The sequence below is a fragment of the Canis lupus genome, chromosome 18, assembly GCF_003254725.2.
Source record: "Canis lupus dingo isolate Sandy chromosome 18, ASM325472v2, whole genome shotgun sequence".
Classification (NCBI taxonomy): domain Eukaryota; kingdom Metazoa; phylum Chordata; class Mammalia; order Carnivora; family Canidae; genus Canis; species Canis lupus.
Window position 1 is genome coordinate 29,632,285 of NC_064260.1, and position 16,505 is coordinate 29,648,789.

The following is a 16,505-nucleotide window of genomic DNA, read 5'->3' on the forward strand; positions in this document are numbered from 1 at the left end:
TATTACAGTGAGCTCTGGAATCTTCAAACATAAAAAAGAAGAAAAGAAGTGCAGGTCATATGGGTGCTGAGTCCCTTTCAAAAGCTAATCAGTCATGCTATTTCTATTTCCCTTTGCCAAACATTGCATTAATGAAAATGATAATTGTAATTCATTACATTTGTAGAGCTCCTTCATAAACCTCATCTCCTTCCAACCACAGAACAGCCTTTTGAGGAAGGTATCCTAGCCCCAATTATAGATGAGAAAACAGTCATTCTGAAACAAATCTAGAGCCAAAATGGTACTTAAACTCAGGTTTTCTTTCTCCTTCATCAGTGCTTTTTCTACTACATCAAGCCACCTAAAAATTAGGTCTTTAAGATATTCAGATAGAAATAAAATCTTTTGTGGTAAGGCTTATTATTTTGAAATCATCTAGAAGAATGTCAGCAATTGAAAATAAAAATCTCTTTTTTCTGTGTAACTTACATATGCTTAGCCAAATATTGAGAACTTTAAGACCCCAATGAGGTTATTTTGTGGAATGAAAAAGATATGTTTAATGCACTAAACGTTACTTAACTTCCATCTTTATAAGTAAATCTATACTAAATTCTTAGTATAATAAAATTCAGGAAAATAATAAACTTTTTAGTGATTCTTAGCTATTGGGCTACTGTCAGAATTAGATTTGTTGCTGGCTGAACATTTCAGAATTATATAGGGCATCCCTGGGTGGATCAGCGGTTTGGCGCCTGCCTTTGGCCCAGGGTGAGATCCTGGAGATCCGGAATCGAGTCCTACATCGGATTCCCTGCATGGAGCCTGCTTCTCCATCTGCCTGTGTCTCTGCCTGTCTCTCTCTGTGTCTCTCATGAATGAATGAATGAATGAATGAATAAATAAATAAATAAATAAATAAATACATACATATTTTTTAAAAAAGATTTATATATACACCAACGGATGAATTATATGTAAAAGTGTCTGTGTGTCTGTGTTTGTGTGTGCATGTGTATGAATGGAGTGCTAACATAGATCTGTTTGGTGCTGCTGTGTGGTGAATTTTGGCTGTTTAGAAAAAGAGTGATCATTAGACTCTTGGGATATATTATTTCAACTTCTTATATCATTGCATTTTGGGAAGGTGAGCATAGAGAACTGGAAAGAAAAGCAACAATTGTAAATTATACCAGTTCAAACATAATGCTTTAGATTCTTGCATAACATCTTCATACATGCTGAGACAACTTTCCCTGTCCACAACAAATCTGAAAGATTAGTAGAACGGTTTTGCTAACCACCATTTTATATACAAGAATTAATTAATTAATTATTTTTTTACAGGCAAGAATTTCAAGTAAAACTTCCCAGGTATATTAAAGGTCAAAATATGGGTTTATGTATCTCAATTTATACTTAAAATAAAAGGATAGCAAGTCAAATATATTAAAAAGCAAAGTCTCAGGGAAACTGATGGTTTGCAACTGATAGTTTCAATGGAAAAAAATTCACATAATGTTCCTGGTAATCATTAGTAATATAGGTTTGCTTTTAGTAACAAGTATTTTTTTTTTCTTTTTTCTTTCTTTCTTTTTTTTTTTTTTTTTTTGTATTCTAGGAAAGTAAAGAATTTCAAGTTAAATGTGCAAAGATGATTTGCAAATATTTGTTCTTCTTTTCATAGACAAGTTGGGTGTATGGTTATATCTGCCTTAACATTTACTCACAATAAAATTTTTATAATTGTGATTTGTATGGAGGCTCACTCATCCATTTTTCCATATCTAACAAAACTTAAATCTGAACTGAATCAAACAGAAGTGAGGACAATCCTTTATTCAAATTGGTACAAATTGTGGATTGTTTGTTACAAATTGTGAATTATCTTTGGCAATTTACTTGACTTTTTTTTCTCTCAAATCAGTACAAAAGTAGTACCTGACACATGAGTATTTGAAGATTAAATGAGGTGATATATGTGATCACACTTGATACTTTATTTTTGCATTTGGTTCTTGAATTCTCAATTTTATTATTGTTAAAATTATTATCATCAACTCTTCAGCAAAAGTTAAATAGCTTCTGTGAAGTTCTTTAGTTTTTAGGGGATGATGTCAGTCATAATTTGAAATTGAGCTTTTTCTTTTAGTTATGACTTTATCTTTAGATTACAACATTAAGTAGTTGAACTTCTAATAATCTTCAAGAAAAAGAACATTTAAGCAACAATTTCCAAAGCTCAATTTAGCAAGCTATTTTAAGGGTGATTGCTTGAAGGAGGCAGATTCTTAATATATTTATTCTTTTGGATCAGATTTCATTGCATTTTCAAAAGAAAAAAAAATGACTAGTCTAGATAATCAAGGCCTGCTGTCCAGTAATGGCAGACGTGTTTTATACTTGTGTTCAACACAATCACCATTAGTGCTTGAAATGTGTCTACTCAGACTGAGAAACAGAATTTATTAATTAATTTTAAATGAAACAGCCACAAGTGACTAGTGGCTACCATACTGAAGAGCACATGTTGACAATCTATCCCTAAATCAAGTCGTGTCATAAATGAACGAATGCTTGGCTTCATATCCTCTTGTCACCTAAAGAGCCAACTCGAACAAGTTGTGACTTTACATGATTCCAAAGAACTATTTTGAGAAATAACATAAAAATAACATAAAAAATTAGACTTTACTGCATATTCTACTTTAAAAGATTTTCAGTGTTTTACACATCTTTCCCCTCCCCACTCTCTGATAGATAGTCCACAGTTTTGATTTCTTCTTGGTACATTGTCAGGAGTAAGAGTATTGTTCCTGAGCAACTAGTGTCTTTCAACTTATGAACACTGTGAATTAAATTTTATGATTTCCTCTTGCTAAAGCCTGATACTAGCCTCAAAAATAAGATTATTTAATTATAGACATAAAAAAATCTGTAATACAATTTTCATAGTAACTGATCCCAAATAGTATTGATATCTTCAGATACAGTTTAGAATGTAAAAATGTTTAACATTAACATATAATTTATGAGGAGCATGAAACTGAATAATTTTAAGCAAAGAAGAAACTAGGTAATGCAATCAAACCAATGTAACCTCATAAAGCTTTTCATCTCCCACCAAGCCTTACCAAATTTAGCATGTTTTAAAAAAGCAACATCCTACCTATAGAAAATGATTGTTTCAATTTAAGACTACAGAATAATTTTGAGCAACCCTTTACTATAGACACTGACTTTTAAAAGTAATGTGAAGATAAAATAGTAAAATTATAAAAGTTACAATAGATTTATTAAAGAAAAATCTAATTTAAACAAAATGGGAGAAAACATAAAAAATTATATACATGCTTTCAGAAATGGCCTATAGGAAAATAAAAACATTATTACTCTTATCAATATAGGAACCAGCCTTTAAGACTTTAAGAAAATCATAAGAGAGGGGAAAAAAAGTTGCTTTGCACCTGGTTCACTGGGGCATGGTCCAAGCAAATAACATAGTCAGAAAAAGTAATTAAAATTTAATTTCCATTATGTGCTAGTTGCATATATATATATATATATATATATTTCAACATAAGCCTTGAATCCAAGTTTACAGGGCCTTAAGAAAATATAACCACTGCTTTCTAATCTTAGACTTCATTATGGAAACATCCTGAAAAGTTAGGGAAGAAGTCAAAAATACTCTATCATTTGCTATCTATCCATTAAACAAGGTGCTGTTGTTTACCCTCACAAGGAACCCACGGAGCTAGCTCTCATTTTCAGTGTCTTTTTTAAATAATAGCTTCCTTGAGTAATATTTCATTTACCATATAATTAACTAATTAAAATATATAATTCAATGGTTTTAGTATAGTTACAGAGTTGTACTACTATCACCATAACCGATTTAGGAACATTTATTACTCCTCACTCCCCAGTACCCATGCTCATTAGTAGTCACTTTGTTTTTTACTCCACTCCCACCTCCAGCCTTAGGCAATCATTAATCTATTCTTTTTTTTTAAATAATAAATTTATTTTCTATTGGTGTTCAATTTGCCAACATACAGAATAACACCCAGTGCTCATCCCGTCAAGTGCCCTCCTCAGTGCCCGTCACCCATTCACCGCCACCCCCTGCACTCCTCCCCTTCCACCACCCTTAGTTCGTTTCCCAGAGTTAGGAGTCTTCATGTTCTGTCTCCCTTCTGATATTTCCTACCCATTTCTTCTCCCTTCCCTTCTATTCCCTTCATTAATCTATTCTTGTCCCTATAGATCAGCTTATTTTGGACATTTCATATAAATAGAATCATAATATATGTGGTCTTTTATGGCTGGCTTATTTCACATAGCAAGTTTTCAAGGTTTACCTAGGTGGTAGCATGTACTAATATTTCATTTATTTTATTGCTTAATAATATCCCAGTGTGTGGATAGTCTACGTTTTATCTAACCATTCATCCGTTGATGGAAACTTAGGTGTTTTTTTCCCCTTTTTTGGGCTATTATGAATAATGCTTCTATGGACGTGTGTGTGTGTTTCCCTTTTAAATTCTCATTTACTTTAGGCAAAAAGAAGAATGCTTAGGTAAACGTAAATGCTAAAAAGGGGAAAATACCTTTCCTTTCCATTCCAAACTAACTCTTATCAAATGTTTTCCAGTCTTTGGGAATTTCAACCTTCTGTCATCTTTCTGAAAATCAAATTGTCAAGTTGAAAGCTTTTAGGAATAAGAACAAATGTCCTCCTGGCGAATGTTGTAATGGCCTGAGTGGCAGGAAGAGAGCGGAAGCCAAAGCAGTGTAGATAATAGAGACAGGTCCTGGGAGCCACACTCATGAAGGAAGGTGTGAAGTCTCTGCGACAAACAAGCATTGTCTATTCCAGTGCTGGGTTGCTAATGCTCTGCTTCAGAACACAGAGCATTGTGTTCCTCATTCCACTCACTGGCAGCAAATTTTGCTCCATGTCATTTTGGATTGTTATAAAAATGTGATCCTTCCCATGATAAATCTAAGCATGTCAATCATATTTTATTAAACTTAGCAGCAGCAATATCTCCTAGCATACTATCAGTCTATCTCTATTTAGGATTATTATTTTTTTAACCATGGGTTTAGAGTGATCAGAAAGCATTAGAGCTCTATATTTGTGTGACACTCTGGAACCTCATTTCCAAAATGTAATACGCTGTATCATGTGAGGCAAAGTTAAATAGGGAATGAATTTATTCATGAGGGAAAAGAGGTTGGGGGTAACTTGCATAGTTCATGCAATCTAGAGTTAAATAAAGCTAGAAAGGATGCAAATCCATGGTAAAATGCTTATTGATGTTTTTGTGATCAGGTTATGAAGAATATTAGTTTTGCTTTTCAGCGTGAAAGATTCACATGAATTATGGTAAGCTCCTCTTGAGGTTTTAACTCTTACCTTCCAGGTTTTGCATACAGTTCATGTACAATATTTTCCGTCATACACTAACCCCTGTTTCCATAGTTTTGTTGAGTTATAACTAGTTATAACAGTATCATAAATAGTAATCCTAATAAATATTGCACAGTTAAAATGTGCCAGGCACTCTACTAATCTCTCTCAATGCAGTGTTACTTAGAATCACTAAGTACAGGGACTTAATGCTGTTACCCATTTTATAAATGGGGTCATTCAAGATTAAATCAGTTAGCAACTTACTTAAGCTACTAAATAAAACCATTCCAAGATTAGCTCTATTCTAACCTGTTCCTGAGTAAATTCTGGGTGTAGATATGAAGAGTCTTTTAGGAGTTTCCACCTGACAGTAGAAGGGATATAATACGGATGGTACTGCTATTATCAAGAACAAGTATCTGTCACATTCTATGATAATTACCTAATTATTTGACAATCTTCCTCCAATGGATATCACTCTTAGGGCAGACATGTTGTTCAACATTGCCACCTAGAATTGAGCCCAGTAATGATGCCCATTAAATGTGCACTGACAAAAGAATTTAAAAGAGAAGCTCTGATGAAGAACATGAGCCAACTCATGTTAATTCTCTCACAACCTGTCCTTCTCAAATCATATTGCTCTTGTCCCTTTGTATCTTATAAAATCTTGTTTTCCCTTAAATGCCCAATTTCCCCCCAGGACTGCATTTCTTCCATAATAAACTCAAGGAACCAGAGTAGGACACTCAAATTCTGTGGAACACATTTCCGATCATGTATCCTTTAACTTCAACCACGGGTTGAGATCTTACTCCAAAGAGACATCACTTGGAATCAGAAAAAAAACCCTTCAAATTGGGGTATCACTGATATTTTGAACCCCCTAACATCATTTATCTTCTACCAATTTGTTTTTTTTTAAGATTTTTAAATTTATTTATTCATGAGCGACACAGAGAGAGTCAGGGACACAGGCAGAGGGAGAAGCAGGCTCTCCTCAAGGAGCCAGATGTGGGACTTGATCCTGGAACCCAGGATCATGCCCTGGGCTCAAGGCAGATGCTCAACTGCTGAGCCACCAAAGAATCTCTATCTTCTGCCAATTTGAACCAAGGCCAAGTTCACTTGGTTCATCTAGATATCTGTGTTTTATTTCTGGTCATCATACTTTGGTGATTAATTCTATTTCCAGTTCAATTCTTCAGCTCTGAACTTATTCAGTCTCATTTCTACTTGCCCCAAAGTTCACAAATGTGATCTCAGTACTCACACAGATAAGAATAATATAAATTCTCAAGTACATTTAACCTCTGTGCTGCAAATAGACCAGTATAAGTTGAGAGGATCTGTCCAAACTTTATCAAGGTTTAGAAACAAAGTGATTTTACACTTTTCTTTCACAGCTCTTCAGTTGAATTTATAAAAGCTCTAAGTTCAAAACAGCAAATTAAAAAAGCTTAATGAGTAAATAAGTTCTATTCCTAAATTTTAAAAAGTCAACTGACTTCTCTGTTTTTTCTACGTAGTCTTTGGGTTCAACTTTATTTTTAATTCCTGACTGAATTTTCTTCTAAACCTGCACAGGTCTAGTCTGCTGATATAATTAGTGAAATGATGCATCTACATTCAGTTAAGGATGATTCTGTGCATGTTGCTAAGATTTATTCAGGATACTTAGCTGTAATTGAAAAGAGACAAAAAGGGAAAATTTCAAAAACTAATATTCTGCTAAGTGAATTTGTGTACGTGTGTGTGTGTGTGTAGACAGAGAGAGAGAGGGAAACAGAGACTGATAAAAACATATGGACACACAGAGAGATATGTTTATAAATGAATAGTAATTATTGATATGAATTAATTGTGGAAATTAGAGAGTAATATAACATTTTAGAAGCATTTCACCAACTGTTATTTTAAGCCAGCATTTTTGGGAAAATTTGCAACTCCTTCAGATAAATGAATAGAGCTAAAAGTGACTTAGAATCTTCATATTACAATTTATTATTCATTTCAGAACTTACTATATCCAGGCAGTGACTTTATGTGTTATTATGTGAATCATCATAGGAACTAATTTAACAACCATGATATAGAAACCAGCTCAAAAATTAATGAGTTAAGGGTCAGTAAAATATTTAGTTTCATTTCAGAAGTCCTATACCTTTCACTACTCAGCTAAGATCTAAGCTGTGAAGACACAGAAAATAGATGATAGAACTTACCCTCTTAATGTTATATAAGCTAGGATGTGTACTCCATAAGATTAATAAGTTTTATGTTGCATCAACATATAAATTCTACTAAGTACTGTATTATAATAATTGCTATTATTGGTAATTCACACAACTCCTATTTATTAAAAAAAGATTTGAAATAAATTAATGTAAAACAGGAAAAAAAAACTCTATTTAAAAAGAAAGATTAAAAACAGAACCAAGTAATAAATGAACAGCTTATGGGAGAAGAGAATGCTTATATTTTGAAATCTATGCTAAAGCACATTCCTATAATTTAATGAGCTTCCCAATAACTATGTAAAAATATAAAAGATGACTTATTCAGTTTTGATTTTTTTCATTTAATGCAGCATGTTAATTCATTAGGAAGCCACTGTACCATTTATGACCTCTAAAAAAATATGCTTTATAGCCCATTGTTTAAGTTACTATAAAACAAACACCTGTAATCTTAGTGGCTTATTTTTTAAGATTTTATTTATTTATTCATTAGAGACACACACACACACAGAGGCAGAGACACAGGCAGAGGGAGAAACAGGCTCCACTCAGGGAGCCCGACGTGGGACTCGATCCCGGGTCTCCAGGATCTCGCCCTGGACCAACGGCGGTGCTAAACCACTGAGCCACCCGGGCAGCCCAGTGGCTTATAGTTTTAAACAACATGTGTTTATTTAGCTCATGCATCTGAGAGTTTCCTAGGAATAGTTAGATGTAAGCTGGGCTCAGCTGAACAGTGCTGTTCATCTTAGTTGGTGTGGCTGCCTGGCCTGGGGTATGTTCTCATGTGATGGAAGAGGTTCAGAGATGCCTGCATGACTGTTCAGGTGCTTTTCAAGACTGCACTTACACTATGTTTCCTATAAGTCCATTGACTGAAGCAAATTGGATGGTCGAGCTCTTAGTTGAGGAATGGCAACTCTTCTCACCTCACCCCCAAAATGGGAGAATACAGAAAGGTACATGGGAAAAAGTATGGAAATCTAATCCTATTACTGGCAGAGAGAATGGAGAATTGTAACAGTAAGTCTGTCCACCACAGTCATACCCAGCCATTCACTCAACAAGTAATTTTTTAGCAATTTATATGTGACAAGATCTATGTAGGAGAAGGGGATGTGGTTGGAAACAAAAATGCAAAAATCCCTGGCCTCTTAGCAGTGATATTTTAGGGGAGAAAAACAGAAAATAAAATCTATAAATAAAATACAGAATGCACTCATTAGATTATGACAAATATGTAGCAAACAAGATAAAGCCGGGAAGGAGAATGGGGCATCCTAGTGGATAGATAATATTTTAAATAGGATGATAAGAAAAAGACACAGTGAGGAGGCGACATTTAACTAAAAACCTAAAGGAAGTGAGGGCACTACCTACACATATAAATTAGAATTTCAGCTAATCAAGAAATCAGGAAATACAAACACTCCCAAACTGAAGCCAGTCAAGTTATGTAAAAAAAAAAAAAAAAAAAAAAAAAAAAAAAAGGCAATGAAATCAGAGTGATAGGGGAAAAAAAAAAGTGTATGTTGGCTTTATAAAGCACTGTAAAGAGTGTGACTTATACTCTTGAGTAGAAGCAAAGGCAAATACAGATTTTTGTGATGTGAGCAGATGTAAGTTTTAACAGGCTCATTCTGCCTGTTTTATTGATTTTTAAAAATATTAATTAATTAATTAATTAATTTATCCATGTGAAACACACAGAGAGAGGCAGAGACACAGATAGAGAGAGAAGCAGGCTCCATTCAGGGAGCCCGATGTGGGACTCGATCCTAGGACCCCAGGATCACCCCGAGGGCTGAAGGCAGGCGTAAATCTCTGAGCCACCCAGGCATCCCCTGCCTGTTTTATTGAGAAGAGAATGTAGGCAGGAGGGAGGAAGCAGAGAGACTACTGCAATAATTTAGATGAGGTAAGATGGTGGCTTGGTGGCTTGGAGTCTTGGACCAGGGCCATAGTGGAGGGGATGGCAAGAGATTGCTCAAATCTGGATTCATTTTAAGGGAAAATTGTTAGTATTGATTGTAAGATTGGATGACAGGTAGAGGACAGGGGAGGAACTGCCTTTCAAATTTTTGGTCTGAGCAACTATGATGTAGAAATGACGGTTACCAGAGATGAAAAGGATATAGAGATAGTTCGGCTTTTGGTGATCACCAGGAGCTTGGTTGTGGGTGTGTATCACACTGGAGACATCAAGTAGACAGTCATACATGCAAGCCTAAACTTTTGGGGGGAGGTGTGAGCTAAAGATATACATAGACGAGTCATCAACACAATAGAAGTTTAAGACTGAAGTCACGTACAGCATGGTCCTCAAATATAATTATACCAGTATGGCAGTGTAATCCATTTAATTCAAATAAACAAGTATATATTATTCACCAACTATTTTTAAGATTTGCCTAGGCTCACAGTGCCTATCCTGTAGAGCATATTGTCTTAAACATCTTATAAGGTACTTATAAATGTTTTTAAGCCTCATCCAAATAGCTTGGGGTGAAGGAGGGATTTTCTTTCTTTTTTTTCTTTTTAAGATTTTATTTATTTATTCATGAGAGACACACACGAGAGAGAGAGAGAGGCTGAGACACAGGCAGAGGGAGAAGTAGGCTCCATGCAGGGAGCCCGACTTGGGACTCATCCCGGGTCTCCAGAAACACATCCTGAGCCAAAGGCAGTGCCAAACTGCTGAACCACCGGGCTGCCCATGGATTTCTTTTAAAACAGTGGAAATAAAGATTAAATAGGATAAAGCTACAGAAGCCCCAATAAGAGGGGCTGAGAAAAGATACAATGAGGAATGAATCTCACTGAGCTTGGAAATGTCCAAGGTGCGTACCCCTAACTCAGATGATTCCAGGCATACGATTGATGGGCCAGTCCTAAGTGGTTTGGAGAGTCAGACTTGGATCTAGAGCGTGTGTACAACAGGATCTAACCCAAGCCAGGCAGGACTGGGGGGTATGCAAATCTGACAATAAGGGCAAGTAAGCCACAGCAGGAACAGGGACTGATTTGGCAAAGGATTCCAGAAGGCACCATTAGAGTCACTCGAGAGACATCTTAAAATCAGTCTCACGGAAACAACTCTATTCTAGTCTCTAAGTTAAAGTTCAGTCTCTGAAACACTAGAGATTTCTGTGTGATTGGCCTTTCCCTAATTCTAGAAAGCTATGATCTTTCACTTCTATTTAAAAAGCTATAATGCTTTCTTGCTCCCACTTCAACACACAAGTCAGAGTAGCGGGTACCATTAAGTTGGTGTGTGTTCTACAGATAAACAAGGATTTTGAAATAATCTGTATACAGGGGTATTTGGTCAGGCCTGGAGATTTAATTGAACTTGGTATTCATTTACGAGTAGTTTGTTTACTTTCCTATACCATTAGCAAACTTATTAAAAAGGAAATATAAATAAACTTTGTGCCAATTACATAAGAAAATAATTGGATTTTATTAATCCAGGAACTCAGGCAATCAATTAAGGCAAGGGTACTCTGGTCTCAGTCACCTCATTATTCTTCACGCTAATTAATTGCAAATACTAATGGGTTGCTTAGAAATGGGATGCTTTATTCCTTTAGACACATATAAAAGCTCTTAAAGTAGCAATGTTTGTGTCTTTGAAAAAAAAAAAAAAAAAAAAAACAACATGTTTCCTGAATGGAGTGTTTGCTTTCAAGTAGAAAATTCCATCCTGAAGTATCATAGTGGGTTCTTTATAAATACCTGTTCAATTCATAATTTATTTTTAATTTATTTTTAATTTTATTTATTTATTCATGACAGACACAGAGAGAGAGGCAGAGACACAGGCAGAGGGAGAAGCAGGCTCCATGCAAGGAACCTGACGTGGGACTCGATCCTGGGTCTCCAGGATCACACCCTGGGCAGAAGGTGGTGCTAAACCGCTGAGCCACCCGGGCTGCCCTCAACTCATAATTTAACCCACAAATAAATAACCTTTTCAAGCTTAAAATCTAGTAATGATGTCAACTGGATTAGGAATTAAAAAGAGTATAATATATCATATATAGGCTCAAGCTCCAGCTATTAAACTAATTGATTCTATGGTAATAAGTAAGATTTTTAACATCTCAATAAATGTAATTTTTTTTTCTCTTCTTCCTGTCCCTTTCTCTCAGGAATTTAGGATTTATCTCTCCAATTCATAGATGGTAATAGATTCTTTCTGGATCTCATCTCTTTAAAATAATAATGTTGTTCCAAGCAGGCCCAAGCTTTCCAGCCAATCTGCATGTGTTAACCCACATAGGAGCTCATTTTTCCTGAGTAGAAAAAACATAACCAACCTATCTGATCTTGCTTGGAAGGCAAAATTTTACTACCCTCTTATATTGAGAAGAGTTGATCATGCTTCCTCAAAATCACTTAGCCTATCTTATATAAGATTGGAATAATTATTTCTAAAAATTATTTCTGAAAAAGCTTATAAAATTATCTGTGTGGTTATTTGTGCAAGTTCTTGTGTCAGCTTTTCTGTTAATTTAATCAGTAATTTTAATTTTTTTTTAATTTTAAGCTATGTTTGTTTCAAAAATTATGTATTTTAAAAAATTTCTATATCTGGGTTATGTCCTTTATCAACTTCAGCTTGCTTTTTTTTTAAGATTTTATTTATTTATTCATGTCTCTCTCAGACACAGAGACAGAGAGAGAGAAGCAGAGACACAGGCAGAGGGAGAAGCAGGCTCCATGCAGAGAGCCCAATGCGGGACTCGATCCCGGGTCTCCAGGATCATGCCCTGGGCCAAAGGGGTGCTAAATCACTGAGCCACCTGGGCTGCCTGCATTTTAATTTTTTTTCTTATTAGTCCTATATGTAAGGTATCTTTTTGGTCTTAATTAGTTTTAAACCTTATTTTTATTGTTGGTTTTCAGCAGTTTGACAATAACATGTTTTGCTATAGTGTTTTTCTTATGCTTGGGGTTTGGATACAATTTAAAGAAATTTGGAAGACTTTATGTTATTATTTTCCTATATAGCTCCACCTTTTACACCTTTTTTGGAACAAAATCATTATCATTCATATGGTAAAGAAAGTTGTATAGCTCATTGTTCTGTTAGTTATTTTTAGATAATTTTCTCTGTGCTTTATTTTTTATAATCTTATAACTATTTTCAATTATATTGATCTTTCATATGGCTTTCAATTTTCTTCTTATCCTCTTTAGCATATATTTCATTTAAGAGTTAACTTTTTTTATCACTATAATTTCCAGTTTTATAATTCTAACTTTTCCTGATGAAATTCATGTTTTTCTTTCCATCCTTGAGTACATTGTAGGCTAAAAAATAACTATTTTAAAGTTATAGCCTTCTAGTTCCATCATTTTTGTCATTTCTGGTCTGTTTCTATTGATTCATGTTTCTCTTGATTATGCGTCACATTTCTCTTGTTTCTTTGCATGGCTTGAAATTTCTAGTTGAATGTTGGACATTACTAATTTACCTTAAATGTTTATATTGTTTTATATCATCACTTTAGAGAGTGATGACCTTTGTTCTGATACACAGTTAAGTTACTTATAGATGAGTTCAATTACTCTAAAACTTGTATTTAAACTTTAATTATGGTGAGTCCAGAGTAGCCTTCATTCCAATCCTAATTTAGGCCCACTAGTAAACTGAAACTCTTCTGAAAATTATATCCATTGATATGTTGGACATTTTATGTATATTTAATACATTTGTATATTTACACATATTTAATCCATTTTGAAGTCTATCCACTCTGGTTGGTAGAAACATGAACTGTTTTTCCCCCGGGCATTGTCTGTGGGCTATTGCTTTCCACTGTTATTTTTTAATGTTTTTGGAGGGATATTCCTTTCCTGTATGTGCTGTTCAACACTCAGCCAAAAACTTAAGGGAGTTCTTTGAAGATCTGTGGGTCTCTCTTTCTTTCTCTATCTCTCCCTCTCTCTCAACCTCTCACCTTCCTGTATTCATCTGTATTCAGTATCATGAATTTAAGTTGATTCTCCCTCCCCAAATCCAACTCTCTTGTAAGTCATTGAGACCTGAAGTCGTTGGGGAATCTCACTTCCTATTCTTGATCTGGAAACTCATTCTGTGTAGTAAGCTGGAAAAAATTCAGGGCTTACCTTAAATATTTTCCTTATTCCAAACATCCTAGAAATTCAGTGCCTATCACCCAATATCTAAAGTTCCATATATTTTATTCTGTTTGCTACATGATTACAGTCAGGGGGAAATGTCTGTAGCAGTCAATGTTTCATAGATGAAAATACAAGTACTTTATTTAATATTAAATTAGGCATTATTCAGAAATAATATACACACCTATTATCCTACTACTCACTTTTAACATCTACTCAATCTGCATATTGGCTTCAGATCAATCTAGTGAAGGTATATTTTATACTGAAATGTAAGTTGCATACAGAATAGAACACAAAACATCAGTACAGCTTGATTAATTTTGACAAATTATATTCACCTGTGTGTAACCAGAACCTAGATCAAGCCATAGGACAGTAGCTCCCCTGTGCGGAGGTTAACAATTGACTACTAACACCAGAGATATTTTGACCTGTTTTAAATTTTGTGTAAATGGAATCCTACATTTCATATTATTTTTTATTCGACTTCTTTCATCAATAATATGTTTGTGGTTCTTTCTGCCTCCAGCCGCGCCCAAGCAAGAGGAGCTGCAGCTATGTCCACCCACCTGCAATGGATGGTTCTCTACACCTGCTCCAGCTTCCTGATCAAGAGGAATAAGTAGACATTATATAGCAAGAAGCCCAATAATCCGAAGGCTGGCAACTCTGCTACTATAGGCTGATTCACCACAAGGCTGTGGGCGTGGAGCCTATGGTGAAGGCAGAGGTATAATGGTGGTCAAAACAGAGATGTGGCCAGAGAAAACCTGCCACCTCTGACAAGTGGATCACCATTACAAGATCGCCCAGGCCAGCCTCAGTGAAAACCGGGCGGTGACCCACAAGAACAAGTGCAGCCCGGATCTGCACATGCCACTGTTCTTAGAGCCAGCACCATCCTATCCAGCCCGAGCCTGTGATGCTGAAGAGGAAGCGGCCGGCCCCACGCAGAGATCTTGAGTACCTGCTCCTGGCCTCCAAAACAATAAAGATGTCAACTACCTAACAAAACAAAACAGCAACAAAAATACTCTGTGGAGTTCATCTATGTTGTATGTATGATAATGCAGACATTAATTTAATGATATACAATAATAATGATTCCATATTAAATACAATAAGATGTGTTATCATTCTCCTTTGGTAGATTCATAGGTTGTTTTGAGTTGTTTTTTTTGTTTGTTTTTTTTTTTTTGTTTTAAACAGTGATCTTGCTATGACTATTCTTTTAATATCTTTACAGTGCATATACATCCACATTTTAAGGGACTTTTTATCTAGGAGTTGAACTATCTGTATATTTCAAATTATTTTTAGATCAGTGAAGCACTGGAAATAAAACCATTGCTCCTTTTTTCCTCTAAATTCCTTTCACGTAGGTACCTATTATCATAAATTGCTGGAAACTCTTTCTGGGCATATTTTAATATACCAACCTATACATGCAGTATTTACACATAATGCCTTATAATATAGTTTAATAACCAGATGAATGGTATTATGATTTTGCTCTCAGCATCATATTTATTCATAGTGTTAAATTTAGGTTGTGCAGTTACGATGCTGCTGACACCACAACAATAATTTGGAAGCATTACTTTCTTCACGGCTTCTTGGAATTGATTAAGTAAATTCAGAATTATCTATTCATTAAAAAAACTTGTAAGCATTCCCTCACAAAATCTTTCAGGTATTGTGTTTTTAATTTTGGCAGAGGATAGATTTGAAAGTTAAAACAGTAAGTGAAGGTAATGGGGAATTGTTAAAATACCATTTTTAAATATTCTTATGGTAATTGGATAGATTTTTCTATATTGAGTCAGCCTCAGCATTTTACCTATTCCAGTATATTAATCTCTAAAACATTAAAATCTATTAATGTAAATTGAGCAAAGAATTAGCTTACAATTCTTATTTTTTATATTTATCTGAGTTTATGTCCCTGATCTCTCTTCTGTGAAATTTTGCATTCTCCTTCTTTTCCTTTTTGAAATTATACGTGTATACATTTATTCAGTGAGATGTTGCTCAAAACAGCAGATTGTAAAGAACCCAAATCTTCACAAAAGACAATAGCAAATAAATTATGGTACTTTCACACATTGAAACATGAGGCCACCCCCACATCACCAGCATAAAAAACTGATGTCAATAAGTGAAGAAAAAAAATTGTAGCTGATGTATGCAATATGCCATTATAAGGGAGTTAATGTTATATACATGAATATATGATGGAAAAATATTATAGATGTACATATGCGCATATATGTGTATTATACACACAAAAACACACGCACATGTATGTACATATACCTCTGGAAAAATTCAAAAGGCAATGATGCCATTAGTTGCTTTCAGAAAGAGGAATGGGAGGGTGCCAAGGGACTGTATGGCCAGGAAACTTTTCACTTTCCATCCTTTGTGTCTTTTGAATTTTGAATTATGTCAGTTATGTGAATATATTACCTCTCCAGCCAAGCTTATTCAGTTTCCTAATATGTAGTAGCAATTCAAACTTCCACCAGTAATTCATGAGACTACCTGTTTCACTTATTATTATTAGCACTCAATGTTATTAATCTTTATAATTGTTGTCATTTTAAATGCTGAAAAGGATTATATCATTGCCGAGGTCTTTATTATCTTGTCTCCTAGTAGGGTTGACTATCTGTTCATATGTTTATTATTCATTTCCATTTCCT

At 34.8% G+C, this 16,505-nt stretch overlaps 1 pseudogene; it reads left to right on the forward strand.

The window, feature by feature from the left end:
• The first annotated feature begins 14,357 nt into the window (after positions 1-14,357).
• Positions 14,358-14,809, forward strand: LOC112663564 (60S ribosomal protein L28-like; annotated as a pseudogene).
• The last annotated feature ends 1,696 nt before the right edge of the window (positions 14,810-16,505 follow it).